Here is a 17,476-nt window from a genome sequence, read left to right on the forward strand (position 1 = left end):
ATGTTAGATTGAAGAGTCAGAAAAACTGGTAAAAATACTAGTTTAGGGGACATTTTGTTGAAAATTTGGAAGTTGGTCTGGGACTTTGCTCTGGATGTAATTCTGGGAGTAGCACTCTATAGACTGGCATACAGGTTGTAGTTGAAATGTAGCTGGGACTTCCTGTGGAATATGCTACAGGAAGGAGAGAAGATAAAAACATGTCATATGAAACTTATAAAAACTTACACGGGTATCAAAACATTATAATATCAAAATACTGTCAAACAAACACAAAATAAGATGAACTCTGGTCTGTGAACAAGTGAATGAATGTTTAATTTGAAATGCTTCTGTTCTACATGAGCAGGTTTGAAATGAATGAAATAAAATACAAAATTCAAAGATAACTTATTACAGGGCAGGCTAAAAACAGACAAAAATCGACACATAAAGTGACTCAGGCTGTGCACAGCTTTATAATATGGCCTATCATGTACAGTTAAACAGCCTTTCAAGATGGATGGGATGGATATTCAGAGACTAGCACTTTATTGGAGGGGGAGTGAGGGAGACAGGGTTGCCTTAGCACAGAAGCAGGGACATCATATGGCATCTACCCTGTATCTGTGGTCAAAGAAATGAAGTTTCACCACTTACGAAGTGAACTTGCCATCTATGAATAATTATAAGTAATTGGAGGGTCTTAGAAAAATATAGGGAAGCTCTGATTCAAGGCCATAATGATCATTTGGGCTGTGGTATTATCATGCTCCTCCACACAAATTTACCACTGAATAGGAGTCAGATTTTTAAGGAATCAACTTGATTGAGGTGTATATTATACACAATAAATTGCACTTACTGAAAGTATATGATTTGATGAGTTTTCAGAGTTATATCCATCCATACAACTCCCGTCACAGTCATGATGCAGAACATTTCCATCATTTCATCCCCAGTGATTCCTCATGGCCCTTTGCAGTTCATCCCTCCCTCAGGTAACCACTGGTCTTCTTTGGTCACTGTATATTAGTTTGCATTTCCTATAATTTTGTATAAATGAGATCAAATGGTATATATGATTTTGTGTCTGGCTTAGATCACTTAGCATAATGATTTTGAGATTCAACTATGTTGTATGTAGTGTGTGTCAGTGGTTTGTTCCTTATTATATGTAACATCCACACACATGTGCTCACACATCCACACACACACATAATATAACTGACTAGTATTCAGTTTTATGGATATAACACGTTTTGCTCATCTGATCACCTGTTGATGAACACCTGGCTTGTTCCCTGTTTTGGCTAATAGCAGTTAAATTTTAAGGCTTCTCATTCTTGAAACTGAGGACAGAAAGCTCTGTTGTCCTCCTGTCCCGACTTCTGATTTCAGGCCCCTTGCACAGCTAGTTTCTTTTCTTGGTGTTTTGTTTTTTTTTTTTTTTTTTTTTTTGAGACAGAGTCTTACTCTGTCATCCAGGCTGGAGTGCAGTGGTACAATCCCGGGCACTGCAACCTCCACCTCCCAGGTTCAAATGATTCTTCCGCCTCAGCCTCCCAAGCAGCTGGAATTACAGGTACCTGCCACCACACCAAGATGATCTGCCTGCCTTGGCCTCCCAAAGTGCTGGGATTACAGGTGTGAGACACAGCTAAAGTTTCTTAAATTAGTGATACCAGTTTAGTAATTTGTTATGCTTTTAAAAATGATTTCTCCAGATCCCGAGTTTTTTTTTTTAAAATCAGACTTTTTCTTATTATTTACTATTTCTCTAGGTGTCTCTTACTTTTTACTGTTGCTTCTTTTCCTAAAAAATTCATTTTTGTCAACACGTTTTTAGCATTGTGGGTTTCCTGGGAACCAAACAAAGGAACAAATATTTCAAAGTGTACTTCTCACTGTGAGAAGATTGTGTTTGAGGAGGGTCTGGGTTTAGAATTTTATTAGCCCACCTTCTTTTCTTGGAAGGACAGGAATTCTCCTAATAATTCAAAACAAATAACAACATCTAGATCAATATTAAATGATATGGTTTACTAAATACTCTCAGGTCAGGTAAAATAGTAAAACCCCTTTTTTTCTTTGAGACGGATTTTGTGGTAGGTAGAACAATGGCTCCCTGAAGATTTCTGTGTTCTAATATCTGGAACCTGTGAATACATTACCCTACATGGAAAAAGAGACTTTACTGATTTGATTAAATTAAGGATCTTTAGGCTGGGCACAGTGGCTCATGCCTGTAATCCCAGTGCTTTGAAAGGCTGAGGCAGGAGGATCGTTTGAGGCCAGGAGTTTGAGAACAGCCTGGAAACATAGAAAGACCCCATCTCTACAAAAGCTACAAAAAGTTAGCTGAGGGTGGCGTGTGCTTGTAGTCCCAGCTACTCAAGAGGCTGAGGTGGGAGGATCACTTGAGCCAGGTGTATGAGTTTGTTTTCATGCTGCTATGAAGAGATACCTGAGACTGGATAATTGATGAAGGAAAGAGGTTTAATTGGCTCACAGTACTGCAGGGCTGGGGAGGCCTCAGGAAATTTACAATCCTGGCAGAAGGGGAAGCAAACACGTCCTTCTTCATATGGTAGCAGGGAGGAAAGGTACAGACCTAAGTGGGGAAAAGCCCCCTATAAAACCATCAAATCTTGTGAGAACTCACTCTCTACCATGAGAACAGCATGGGGAAACTGCCCCCATAATCGAAGCACCTCCCACGAGGTCCCTCCCAGGACACAGGGGATCATGGGAACTACAGTTCAAGATGAGATTTGGGCGTTGGCACAGCCAAACCATATCACCAGGAATTTAAGGCTGCAGTAAGCCATGATTACGCCACTGCATTCCAGCCTGGGTGACAGAGTAAGACCCCGCCAAAAAAAAAAAAAAAAAGTTAAGTATCTTTAAATTGGAATGAGGAGGTTTTCCTGGATTATTGGGTGGATTCAGTATAATCACAAAGGTTCTTATAAGAGGGAAGTAGGAGATTCAGAATCAGAGAAGATGTGATGATAGGAGCAGAGGTCAAAGTGATGTAGCCATCAGCCAAGGAATGCTGTTCGCCTCTAGAAGCTGGAAAAGGCAAGGAAATGGATTCTCCTCCAGAACTGCAAGGTAATAAATCTGCTTTATCTGAAGCCTGATGGTAATTTGTTACAGCAGCCATAGAAAACTGATTCAGGTTTCAATAGATATTCAAAGAGCAGCATCATTTTGAAAGCAGAGCCTCATGGCAGCTATGCTCAGAGTGTAAACATTGTAAAATTAAGTATACTCTTTCCTGTAATGAATCAATAAAAATGTAAACACTGAGATTCTTTGAAAAGTAATTCCATTTAATATAACAACACTTTAATTGGCTGTCCGCTTCATTCCTGTTTTTAAATGGGTTGTTTTATTTATAGGTTGTCACCTCCAGTTTTACAATATGAATGGTATTCCAAAGTAAATGCTGAAAGCCATGTAAATTTTTTAAAATGAACAGATTGAGGTGGGTAGTGAACTAAAAATAATGAAAACTCTTGGAATAGATTATAGTTTCATTTCCTGTGAAGTGCCAAGAGCAGGAACATAGATGACTTTCTAAGGCAAAGCAGTAAATTCAGACCTCAAATTCTCTGCACTTCCGTTTTCTACACCATCATATATGCATTGCCTCTGAAGCTTTGGCGGGAGAGAACTTAGTTTCTTCATCTTGCTGCAGGGAAATGTGAATGTGGAGTGAACTGTGTGTTGTTGGGATAGAGAGAATCGGGAGTGAAAGTTCCATGTTTTGATTGATGCATATTGGCTGATTGGTCAAACGTTAGTAGCATATAGGAAGCTGATATACAGAATTAATTTCTTCTCTCATCTAACAGGTTCATTTTTACATTTATTGACAAGAACCTGTGCAGAGAGCAGACACTGACCCACACCACTTCTTATCCTGTTGCTGTAATAAATCACACAATTATCCTCTTTGAAGTGTAAAAATCAATATGACCAAAAATGAGTCAACATATTCATTTTAATGTTTATTTTCAGTGTAATTAATACCTGGTGATTCACTTCTGTTTGCTTGCTATATTTGTTCAGATGCCTTCAGTTATAGGTAGTAGAAATCCTAAGTTAAATTGGTTTATAGAATGAAGAAATACATTTTTTTTCCTCAAAACAAGAAGTTAGAGATAGAGCTCCTGGGCTTATTGATGCAGAAGCTCAATTGTCGTCCGTGACATAAGTTTTTTTCCCGGTTTGCTGTACTGCTATCCTTGGTGTGTTGACTTGGCCCTGAGGCTGGCTTCCTTTTAGTTGCAATGGCTGCAATAATTTCAGGTTCCACACCCAGACAAGACATTGTTCAGAGAAGGAAGGCAACTCTTTTTACTGGGTTCTTTCTTTCCTTCTTTCTTTCTTTTTTGAGACACAGTCTTATTTTCTCCCCTAGGCCTGGAGTGCAGTGGTGTGATCTTGGCTCACTACAACCTCCACCTTCTGGGTTCAAGTGATTCTCCCACCTCAGTCTCCCCAGTAGCTGGGATTACGGGCACACACCATGCCTGTAATTTTTGTATTTGTAGTAGAGATGGGGTTTTGCCATGTTGATCAGGTTGATACTGAACTCTTGACCTCAAGTGATCTGCCCACCTCAGCCCCCCAAAGTGCTGGGATTACAGGAATGAGCCACTGTGCCTGGCCCATTGTGTCCCTCCCTTCCTCCATTCCTCCCTTCCTCCCTTCCCCACTTCTCCTTTCCCTCCTTCCGCCTTCCCCCATTCCCTTTTTCCCCACCCCATCTCCCTGTGTCCCAGGCTGGAGTGCAGTGATGTGATCTTGGCTCATTGCAACCTCCACCTCCCAAGTTCAAGTAATTCTCCTGCCTCAGCCTCCTGAGTAGCTGAGATTATAGGTGCATGCCACCATGGCCCAGCTAATTTTTGTGTTTTTAGTAGAGACAGGGTTTCACCATATTGGCCAGGCTGGTCTAGCACTTCCAGCCTCAGGTGATCTGTCTGCCTCAGCCTCCTAAAGTGCTGGGATTGCTTGTTTGAGCCACTGTGTTTCTTTCTTCAGAGAGGGGCAGCCTTTCAAGAATTCCCCAGTAGACTATATCATGCCACTGATTGGCTGAGATTAGGTCACATGCCTATTTCTGAACAGTGGTTAGCAAGTGGAATGTGATCATGTGATTGGTGGGATGGATGGAGCCAGGGGGCAGTCACCATGCCTATCACTCATGGTTTCTGTGTTGTTCTGTTTTCTTCTCTTGTCAGTGATACATGTCTGTGTCTCTTCTATCCTCTAAGAATCCCATGACCAATCTTGTTAAATTATTATCTTTATTTGGTTTCAGTTCATGACTTCTGCATGAGAGCTTGAGGGTGGCATTGTTCCATCTCAGGAAGAGACCATTTTTGGCTACTTTAGAGTTTGATTAACATTCCAGATAGATAAAGCTATTGGCTTGTTAATTGAGAATTATTGTAGCTGTCTTTACTTTTTTCAAAATTCTGCATCTGACATGGGAATGGACACTTGATTGAGGAAATGGTATACTTTTCTCTGAAAATACTTAACAAACGTGATGCTCAATTAGTGGTCTAGGGATGTTTGTGGAAAACAGAGGAATGGAGGGAAGCACTCATGTATCTGTCTTTTAACCAGACATTCATTGAGCACCTGCAAAGTGTGTGCTGTATGTTCTGAATATAGTGAGAGGCTGACAGATAAAGAGATGTAAAGTCATGGGGCAGAGTGTGGTCCCATAAATGTGAGGTCATTGCCTGAGTAGTTCTACAGTGGGGGACTGAATTATCACTTGTTACCAGGGATAGCTTTGAGTGGGCAGCCATCTCATTTGAGATGTGACTTCAGAGATGCACTGTCTGATCTTCTAATTTATATCAGCCTTGCTGTCCTCACACAGTGCCTGCTTTCCAATATTAGAGCCTTGCTTTGCATTAATATGTATATTCAGAAGGCCTTAGAAAGATAGATATCTTCTATCTGGGTAGAACAACTCATTAAGATATTATCATTTACTATGCTCTATAAGGGATTAATTTATCAGGTTCATTAGCTGCTAATTTGGCAAGATGAAAGGGAGAAGAACGTAAGATGCATGTGTTTTGAATTGGTAAGAGGGTAGAATGAATTGCAGCCTAAGTGTGGGAAGTGGGCCTTCTGGAAACAGAGCACTTGACTGTGACCAAGTGAGACCCTTAGCCCTAAAATATGTCAGTGCTCTCTTTCTTCTCATCCTCCTTTTTCTTATTATTCATTTAAAACACTTAACTTGTAGCTGAGATTGAATACTTAATATAGTGCAACACAGACTGTGGCAGCAAGGAAAAGATGCCTTGCAAAAACAGTGGGAAGTGTGAGATTTCAAACAGCTCCTCATTGCAACAAATGTCAGTGTATTTGGATGTATAACATGTTAAGCTATGGCTTAAAGGTTTGCTTGAAGCTGCCAAGATTCAGGTAATTAAGTATGTATATAGAATGAGTAGAAGGAAAGAAATCTCAGCCCAATGTAACCAGCACAAAGAGGGATAGTAGATTGGCTAAAACCCCCCAGACGACTGCGCTCAATCTTAGCTGTACGTTGGAATCCATTTATTATAGTTCCTAGAGAGCTATGAAAATTACTGATACCCGGATGCTACTTCTATAAAACAACTGTCTTAGACCGAATCTACTGATCATGCTCCAGGGGTGAGGCCGCTTCTGTTTATGTAGGGAGATGGAGAAAGAGCATTTTCAGAAGTGTTTCTGTACATTGTGAATGGAATCCCCATGACTAAAAATTTATATTACTTTTAATGATCTTTTGTGTGTTGGATTAATGTGTCTTAAGAAAACCTTCAGCTTTTTGTAATCACATAGAGATCAAACACAGTCAATATTCATGATTTAATTTTCCCAGAAAGCTCATGGTCACATTATAGACTCCTAAATCTGGACCATGGATGTGTGTACTCAGACACCTGTATCCAGGATAAGTGGGCATCTCCCAATATAAGCTCCCTTGAGTAGGTATCTGCCAGATACCTGGGAGTCCTTCCATCCCCATTTCACTCTTGTTGCTCAGTGCAATGGTGAGATCTCGGCTCTCTGCAACCTCCGCCTTCTGGGTTCAAGCAATTCTGCCTCAGCCTCCCGAGTAGCTGGAATTACAGGCATGCACCACCATGCCTGGTTAATTTTGTATTTTTAGTAGAGACAGGATTTTTCCATGTTGGTCAGGCTAGTCTTGAACTCCCGACCTCAGGTGATCTGCCTGCCTCGGCTTCCCAAATTGCTGGGAATACAGGCGTGGGCCACCGTGTCCAGCTGCCATTCCCTCGTTCTTCGGAAAGAGTGGAATTATTTTTCTAGACCAGAGAAGCAAAGACTTGGATGCAGACCTCTTTTTTCACATTAGGTAAGACACCCTGGTGCTAGAGTTTAAAGCAGAGATAATGATCTCTGCCTCGTGAGGATAAACACGTAAAATAAACTGAACGTAAGAGAAATGAACGCGTAAGAGGAGGATACCTTTTAAGTCTGATATACTTTTTCTTCATAGATCTTTCTACTTGAATTGTTGGTTACTTGCAGATTTGTAGTAGTTGGGAATTTCTGGGAAAGAATATCTATATGCTTGTGGCAGAGGATTCAACAAACCCAGGATTTTAGTAGGTTTTAAATGCACTTATTGCCTGGGTTTTCCATGTATTTATATCCTGTTGTATTGTACCTATTTTTGCTAGAAACTCCAACTCGTCTTTTTAGCACGAAGTAGGTTATAAATAGGTTAACTACCCAAAAATGAATAGACTTCCTTCCTGCTGCTCATTCCCAACTGTGCTCGCCAGATGTGTGCTGCGAACTACAAACACAGAATTCATTAGAACCAAGAGTCAGAGAACTGGCCAAACCTACAGAAAGCAGGTGTGAGCCTAAAAAGAATGTAAAGGACTCTGTGTTTTTCTTTTATTTTCGTGTTCATGAGACTTCTGATGAACAGTTCTGAATATTGGTTACTGTCAAATTCTTGTTTTCCTTTAACATAAGATACATTGAGGTATTTGGAAAGAGAAGAGGATTGATGGCATAGATGGTTTTGTGGATTGTCCAGAGTTTTTCTTAAAGACTGACATTTAATGATGTTTTCGCAGCTATTTAGGCATTTCACACCAAAAATCTCAGGCAGACAGCACTGAGGCTTCAGGAATTCATTAATTCCAGGAGTTGTAGGCAGATCTCACAGGAACCCAGACGCTTCACTTTTCCCGGGTCACTGTGGAACACTGCAAATTCCCCTCCCCTCCCTCTAAATTTTCTTTGGAGAAAATGAATGTGAAGCAACTCTAAGTCTCAAACGCTAATGTAATGAAGGAAACCTATAAAATAGAGTTAGTTGAGTGTCACTACAGTTCAGTGGCTGCCATGACTACCTATGTGTACAATTTAGCAGTTCCAGAGCACTCAGCTAACCCCTCAGGTGGACAGTCTCCCTGCCGATGTTCTATGCTGAGGAAGAAAAATGAATCTTGGTTGTTAAAGTAACAGCCTTTGGACCAGCTGCATCTCCTGACTCACAGTTCACAGAAGCAGTACTGTAAGCAGTAGGTTATGTAGGATCTCCTAAATGAACTGTCAAGCTGGCCTCAGGAAGCTGAAGATACTTTTGAAATTCAAAAGAATTGATGGTGCAAAGTGAAAACACAACGAAACAAAAGTGAAGAAAAGATTAAATGTTAAAACAAGGAATCGGAGATTTAGATCAGGAAATCAGAGGAGCCAACAGTTCAAGGGTCAGAAGCATTTCCTAAAATCTATTTATCTCTTTTATATACTCTTGATTTATTTAGGGATCTCTGTGTGCTGTATGGTCTATCTTCCTGTGCTGTTCTTTTTCGCTCTGTCTGATATCTCTTATTGGGCTGTTGTCACTGTCACCAGAACGTGCATCAAATATTCCCTATCCACTTTGTCTACCACTGTTTTTCGTTCTTGGAATAGTCATCTCCCCTTTCCATGTTCAACACCTGGATCTGGCTGAAGCCTTTCCCGGGAAGCCTAATTCACACCAAGCTCTTGCTTTTGAAATGCTTCCAGTCATTTGTCAGTATTATTTAATTTCTAATTACTGTGCTATCTCATTTTGCTTATTTTTGGAGGGAACCTCAGAGCATCTAGCACATAGCGTGGAGTACTGTTGATTCTTAAAAGGGATTTTTCTTCCAGCTAATCGCCATTCTGGGTATGAAATTTTCAAGCAGTTGGGAAGAGAAAGTGGATGCTACTGGATGGTAATGTGGAGGGCGGGGGAAAGGTCTTTAGATGACAGGAGTTTAATTTCTGGAAAACATGGTAACTGATCAATTACTGACAGTAACCAATATTCAGTACTGAGGGCTTTCCATCATGCTTATAAGCGACACTAAGCTTACCTATCACATGGCAGGTAGAACTTCGTTTCATTGTTATTTTCACTGGTTCTGCTAACTCCAAAGTGTTTTTTAACATCTACAAAGTCTTCAGTAGCCCACAAACTCTATAGCCTGCTTTCTGGTCATACACTTTAAAGAGTGTTTTGAGGCTAGTTTTTTCCAGAACGTAATCTAACGTTTTATATGTTTTTTTGGAATGAATTTTGAGTGATTCTTCACTGTAGACATGCTTAGAGTTTGGAAGTGTTGGGCCAATTACATTGATTAGCTTAGCCTCTGAATCGCAAGAAAATCAGATTGCATTCTCACAGAGTGGTTGAGCAATTTAAAAACTTACAAATAGTTAATTAGGTAGGTTGTTTTATAGAGATAAAGCCTTTGACAGCTCCTACCAAAGAAGAACAACAAGTTGCATGACCTAGATGGAATCGAGACATTTATACACCTGATTCTCTCTGCTGCTGGTTCAATGCTTCCCCAGGTCTGAGAATCAAGTTGTCTTTTTGTATCTCACTTCTGACTGTAGAAAAATTATTATGATGATGTAGTGTTTTAAATGTTTTAGGTTCCTGGTTTGAAAATATTTTATCTTTTTGTTTCTTTAATGCCCTGTAGGAGCTGTTACACCATGGGTTTTGGTACCAGAGGTTCACTAAAAATGAATTTGAACTTACTGGTTAGGAAGAGCTTTCTGGAAACCTAAACCTGAATGTCTTGGCTCCAAACTATATATCTTGATTTGATTTCTTCTTATGATCTATGTGAGCTAATAGACTCAATGCTTCCCAGAAACTGAAGCTCTTCTCTGTATTTTCATAATTAAATTATATTGAATTAGAGAATCAGAAAAGAAATCACTTTTCTTTCATTACAGATGCATTTCTTATGGGAAAATTTAGCATTCACTTTTCCTTTGGAGAGCCAGAAAAAGAGCCTTGGAACTAATCCAGAAAATAATCTCTTCATCCACTACTGTTAATAAAAACTTTAATAAGACGTATTACATCTGAGGAGAATGCTGTGAACTAATTTCTTTGTAATCAGAATGCACTTATAGGCTCAGTTGGGGAATTACTGAAATATGTAAATATCTAGTAGGCTTCTCTTGGAATTAAGAAGAAACACTAGAAAAACTGGGAAATTTTTCAGAAAGGAAGATACTAAGTATAAATTGTCCTCTGAATACAGGGCAAAGTAAACAAAGATGTTAAAGAGTTTCCAATTGTGTTAAAACAAAATTGAGAAAGTAGTCAAAACACGTCCGTATCTCTTGATTTTCGGTTACATGATGCTAATTAAGGTGAACTACTTAATTAAATGCTCTTGGTCCACTCTATTAAAAATATGGAATATTTGGAGTCTCCCAAATTATACTTAATCTGGATCAGAGAAAGAATGCACTTAACTTTTGCATTTCTGAAAACCCAGCGATTAAGTAATTTTTCCCTATCTTCAACTGAGACCATAAAAAAGGATGCTAAAGCCTTGAGCTAAGTTAAGTGATCAGGTGAAGTTGAAGTCAGCTTGTTTATTTCATTTCAGCGTTTGAGAATTAATAGCCACAAGGTTCTGCTTTTCCAACTCAGAACCGTTCTGCTTGCACAGAATGATTTACAGAGTCTGACACAAAATATAGCTCTATGGTCAACAACAGGTCCCTGTTCAATTCTTGTGAAGAACCTTCAAAATAAACTTTACAAACACACGTATTATCAAGTCTCAGGGAAGGCATTTAAAATGAAGTGCTTACAACTTAGGGGCTTTTGATTTACACCTTCCATCTCTCAGTTTTCCTGCAGGGCTGAAATCTTTTTGAAATAATGGGATTTGAATTTTCAAGCTGCTTTCTTGAAAGAGGACAGTGACTGTTTAGAACAGAGGGGATCTGATGAATCCTTGAGGTAAATACCCAAAGTCATAGTGGCAACTTTCAACTGCAGAAGATTTGTGTGAAATCAGCCATAGGCACTGGGTAAACTACCACCTGGATTTGTTTATCACAAACTTGATAAAATATTGCACGTCCCACAGGACCAGAGTCTTGGGCTTCTGAGCCCTGCCACGTGGGAAATAGTAGAGGCCATGCACACAGAGTTAAAGTGAAGAGTAGTTGTCAACTAGATCTGACAGCTCAGGATCCAGCCATAGAAGCCACAGAGAGACAGAAAGATAACTCTTTTGTTTACTCCACTACTCGGTAACAAGAAGGTGGGGCAAACCATGGGGAAAATTCTGATGCACGAAGTTTGTTTCCAGTGGAAACTGGCAGCCTTTTCTTCCTTCTTCCTGGTCATCATTCTCACTTTGCATTCTTCATTTGAGCACTGACCACACCTCCCCAGGACTGTTCTGGGACCCCAAGAGGCTTCACTCTTCTCTTAATCCCCCTCACTATATCAAAACACTCTTACTTAAAACCTTGGTTTAGTGATGTTTTGAAAGACCACCAATAATTCATACTTATTAAAATATAAATTTTAAAATAAGGTATAATCATGTCATGATTCCCTTACAGATATAAAGTAAACACATCAGAGATTTTATTTAACTCGTTATTTTTGAAGAAGCCAGGAAAATACCATAACTGGCTCAAATGAGACAAAATTAAACTCCAGAACTTCTGTACAGCAAAAGAAACGATCATTAGAGTAAACCAACAACCAACAGAATGGGAAAATTTTTTTGCAATCTACCCATCTGACAAAGGGCTAATATCCAGAATCTACAAAGAACTAAAATAGATTTACAAGAAACAAACCAACCAACCTATTCAAAAGTGCACGAAGGATATGAACAGACACTTTTCAAAAGAAGACGTATATGAGGCCAACGAACATATGAAAAAATGCTCATCATCACTGATTATTAGAGAAATGCAAATCAAAACCACATTGAGATACCATCTCACACCAGTTAGAATGGCGATCATTAAAAAATCTCGAGACAACAGATGCTGGAGGGGATGTGGAGAAATAAGAACACCTTTACACTGTTGGTGGGAGTGTAAACTAGTTCAACCATTGTGGAATGTCTTCCACAATGGTTGTGGCGCTTTCTCAAGGACCTAGAAATAGAAATTCTATTTGACCCAGCAATCCCATTACTGGGTATATATCCAAAGGATTATAAATCATTCTATTATAAAGACACAGGCACACATATGTTCATAGCGGCACTGTTTACAATAGCAAAGACCTGGAACCAACCCAAATGGCCATTGATGATATACTGGACAAAGAAAACGTGGCACATATACAGCATGGAATACTGTGCAGCCATAAAAAGTGATGAGTTTATGTCCTTTGTAGGGACATGGATGAATCTGGAAACCATTGTTCTTAGCAAACTGACACAAGAACAGAAAAACATATATTCTCACTCATAGGCAGGTGTTGAACAATGAGAACACATAGACACAGGGAGGGGAGCATCGCACACTGGGTCTGTTGTTGGGGGCCAAGGGAGGGACAGTGGGGGAGGGGTGGAGAGTCATGGAGGGATAACATGGGGAGAAATGCCAGATGTAGGTGACAGGGGGATGGAGGCAGCAAACCACATTGTGATGTATGTACCTATGCAACAATCCTGCATGATCTGCACATGTACCCCAGAACCTAAAGTACAATTAAAAAAACTCACAAATCTATGTGGTGTCAAAAATTGTTGAATATACAGACGGATGCAAGATTGACTTTTTCCAAGCCACAAGGGTTGTCTCTTTTCTGGATATTTAATTTGCTTGTTTAGAGAATTATTTGTTTTGCTATTGGTTATCTGTAATTTAAAGAGTTGTAAAACGGTTCAAAGGCAGTGAAAAGTACAGAGTCCTAATGGAGTCTGATAATTCTCAGAGGCTCCAGCACACCCTTGAAAGGAGTTTGCTTGTTCACCTTTGAGATGGAGTCTGGCTCTGTTACCCAGGCTGGAGTGGAGTTGTGCGGTCTCAGCTTACTGCAACCTCTGCTTCTGGGTTCAAGCGATTCTCCTGCCTCAGCTTCCCGAGTAGCTGGGACTACAGGCACACATCACCATGCCCAGCTAATATTTTTAAATTTTTAGTAGAGATAGGGTTTCACCGTGTTGGCCGGGCTGATCTCAAACTCCTGGCCTCAAGTGATCCATCTGCCTCAGCCTCCCAAAGTGCTGGGATTACAGGTGTGAGCCAGCACACCCAGCTGATAGTTAGTATCTTTCCCTTATTCCAAAGTTTAAATTTTGCAAGTATTTTTATAGTGAAAGAATAGCTTGCTAATGAAAAAGGTTGACTTACAGACTTTGGATAGGTTGGAATGTATCTGTCTGCGGATGCCGGTCGCTATAACAAATAACTCGAAATTCTCAGTGGATTAATATATTGGTTCCTTGCCCTCTTCATAATCCACTGTCACTCAGTTATTCTTCCACCTATATCGCCATCATCTTCTTGGACCTATGCAACTTCACTGGATCCTCGGCAGCTAGCCAGGAGGCAGGAAAGAGAGAGAACTTAGGTAAGGCTGCCTGGAGCTCCTTAGCCTAGAATGGCTTTATTTTCCTTCCACTCAAATTATGTTAGTGAGAACTAGTCACATGACCCCACCTGGATGGAGGAGGGGCAGGTGGTGGCTGCAGCATGCGTGGTTTACCTAAAGCTTGCTGGCTAGGTGAACACTTAGCATTTTCAGGGATATGCATCCAGGTGCATTTTCTCAAGGAAGGCCAACCCCAGAAAACTGGGAAAAACTCCATTTGCTATTTATAAATTATTGCTAGATCATGAGTGATTGAGCAGAACCGAGTCTGCTCTCCAGGAGCTCACGAGTCATGGGGAAGAAAAATCCGTAATGCAAGACAGGATGTGAAATATGCTGTGGAAAAAAAAAATGCTCTCAAAGTACCAAGTGGAGCCATGTAAAGCATTAGAGAAACACACAAGATGCAGTTGAGAGGCTAGAATTTGGAGTCAGGAAATCCTGAACTGAAGCCTTTGTTTTACTGTAATTGACCCTGGATGAGTTTTTAACTTCTCCGAGCTTCAATTTTCTTAACTTGAAAAAGAGCAGACTAATTCTTTACTCATAGGGTAGAGCTGTGTGTGCAAAGAGAAGCAGAAGCCCACTTTTCCTCGACCTTAGGGGTCAGGCAGATTTCAAAAGGCAGAAAGGGGAAAAGGGGCGTTGTAAAGAAAGGAGCAGGTGAGCAGGTGGAGCCTTGGTTTCTTTGCCCACCACTTCCTCAAGGAGCTTTTATATTTTGGGAGTTCCCGAGAAGACTGTATTTGAGGAAGAGGAATCCACTGCCAAAAATGAATTTGAAAACCCAGAGTGTCCTTGGGAGTATTGCTGATTCATTCTTTTTTCCAACATGACCCAGTGGTTGTCAGCACAATCTTTGACTGACTGTTAAATTTAACCAGTTTAGTGTGAGAAGATTTACAGTTATTACCTTAGAGATGATACAAATAACTGATGAAAGTTTTTTACTTTTCACAATATTACTTCTTCAAGCTATAGGTAAGCTGTGGCATCTTTCCTATATTTTAGCCTCTAAGGTTTTTGTTTTTTTTTTTTTCCCCTTCCCAGGTTAATTATATATTTTAATTTTCAGAACATATAAGATCATTATGGGAAGCTGTTAGGAAAGAAAAAAAATCCCAACATGACTACCTTAAAGGCATTTAGCTTAAAGGCAGCAGCATTAAGATACGAACTTGAAAATCGAGAGTGTTTTATACTACTTAGTACCTTATACAAGTTTATATTCACAAGTTTATATTTAACTTCTCTGCACATAATTATTTTACTCATTTTATGCTAGCGAGCACAATCCTTTGGAGAAAGCAAGCGCAGTGTTGACCATTAATGTGTCCACAAATCCCCTGGGGATCCTGATGCAAGGTGGGTTCTGATTCACTAGGTCTGGGTGGGACCTGAGACACTACATTTATATAAGGCTCCCGGGAGAGACCAATGCTGCTGGTTTGTGGATCACACTTTGAGGAGGATGGGACCAGAGGATGTACTTTTTATCTTAGAAGTTGAGGAAACCTCACCTGGGAGATTAAGAGGTACTGTTATTTATTTGTTTAGAGATAGAGTCTTGCTCTGTGTCCCCAGTGGAGTGCAGTGGCACAAACTTGGCTCACTGCCACCTCTGCCTCCTGGGTTCAAACAATTCTCTTGCTTCAGCCTCCTGAATAGCTGGGATTACAGGTGTGCACCACCACACGTGGCTAATTTTTCTGTTTTTAGTAGGAACAGGGTTTCACCATATTGCCCAGGCTGGTCTTGAACTTCTGGCCTCAAGTGATCTGCCCACCTCGGCCTCCCAAAGTGCTGGGATTACAGGTGTGAGCCACCATTGCCTGGCCTATTTATTTTTATAGAAAGGTATACATTTCTTTTTTTTTTTTACTTTATTAATTAAAAATCTTAAAAAAAAAAAAATTCAACCTCCCTGTCACACAATATAGCCATGGAACCAACTTGCACATGTACACCTGAAACTTCACTGGGGTTCAAATGATCCCGTCATCCAGGTGGCGAGCATAGTACCCAGTGGGTAGTTTTTCAGCCTGCGTCTCCTTCCCTTTCTCTCCCTTCTAGTCCCAGTTGTTCCCACCCAGAGGCACTCTTTTCTAAAGCAGTTAGAATTTTGTAATATCTACTTTTATTAAGGCTACATTTTTTGGTCCTCCTCATCCTCCATTACCGAAAGAATTCTTTAGATCCTTAGACTAGCTGGCTTTGACTCTTTAAAAAAATAGATCTTTAAAAGAATCTTAATGATAGTGACAAAGGCATCTCATCTCCTTGTTTTAGCATCATCGGCGGTCAGACCTTTCGCTGCCTACTGCAGACGAGCCGTAAGGATGAACCGTGTCACTCTTCATTGGTGTGTCGAATCTTACTGACAACTCTTTGACCATCATCCAGTTACTCAGATACATCATGTCTATTATAAGTAGTGTGGAATGGTAGAACTTGTCTGTGGATGGTTAGAGTGTAGTGCCAGGGAAGGCAACCCCCAGCTCCCCTCGGGTGAAGATCAAGATTGAATTCTAGAAAAGAGCCAGGTGAATGTTCTTTTCCTCACGACAGAGTCCTAGTCAGAGCAGGGCTGGAAGGGCACATCCAGTCTTGCTCATGGGAGGAAGATGTTCTAAGTACCTACTTATTCAGAAAGTTTTTATTGAACACCTACCTTTTACATAGAATTTTTGTGGGCACAGGAATATATGGTAAATTTAGCAGTGGGAGCTTTCTGGGAGCTTTCTCTGTACCTACTACGGTTCGAATGTGTCTCTTGAAATTTATGTGTTGGAAGTTTAATCCCCAATGCAGCAGTGTTGAGAGGTGGAGCCTTTAAGAGGTAATTAGGTCATGGAGGCAGAGCGCTGTTGAAGGGATTAATGCCTTTATCATGGGAGTGGGTTAGTGATATTGGGTGTGGACTCCTGGAAAAAGTGAGAGTTCAGCGCCCTCTTCTCACTACTGTATGTGCTCGCTTGCCCTTCTGCCTTCTGCCATGGAATGACGCACCATGAAGGTCCTTGCCAGATGGTAGTACCATGCTTGTGTACTTCCCAGCCTCTAGAACTGTGAGAAATGTTTCTTTTCTTTATAAATTATCTGTCTCAGATATTCTGTTATAACAGAAAACAGACTAAGACAATGCCCCTACTGCTAAGCACTTAATATACTTTACATCATTTAGGTTTTGTAAGTAGGAATCATTATTCCTCCTTTACAGTTAATGAAGCCTAAGGGTGGACCACAGGTCAAAAGGGTTTCCAAATTGCCATGGTCTCAAAATAGCTGCAACTTCCCCAGGCATCGTATTCAGATGTGATGGTGTGTGGTAGAAAAGAGGGATTATTTCTTCTTATAAGCCTTTTGAAGAAGGAAGGCCTTCCCAGAGGCCGCTCACGCATCTTCCTTCATCTCACATTGGCCATGGTTGTATCATATGCCTATGTTTCAACCAGCTGCTAGCAAGAAAATGGAACTACATTGGTCCCATTGGCTCAGGCCGGGGGATCAGCAAAGTACAGCCCCTGAGACAAATTCAGCCTGATGCCTGCTTTTGTAAGA

General features: G+C 40.4%; 1 protein-coding gene across 1 annotated transcript in view; it reads left to right on the forward strand.

Annotated features, from left to right (window-relative positions):
- The window catches only part of ARMH4 (armadillo like helical domain containing 4), a 143,211-nt gene that overhangs the window by 57,154 nt on the left and 68,581 nt on the right, over window positions 1-17,476 (forward strand). The window lies entirely within an intron of this gene.

Source organism: Saimiri boliviensis, chromosome 2 (genome assembly GCF_048565385.1).
Source record: "Saimiri boliviensis isolate mSaiBol1 chromosome 2, mSaiBol1.pri, whole genome shotgun sequence".
Taxonomy (NCBI): domain Eukaryota; kingdom Metazoa; phylum Chordata; class Mammalia; order Primates; family Cebidae; genus Saimiri; species Saimiri boliviensis.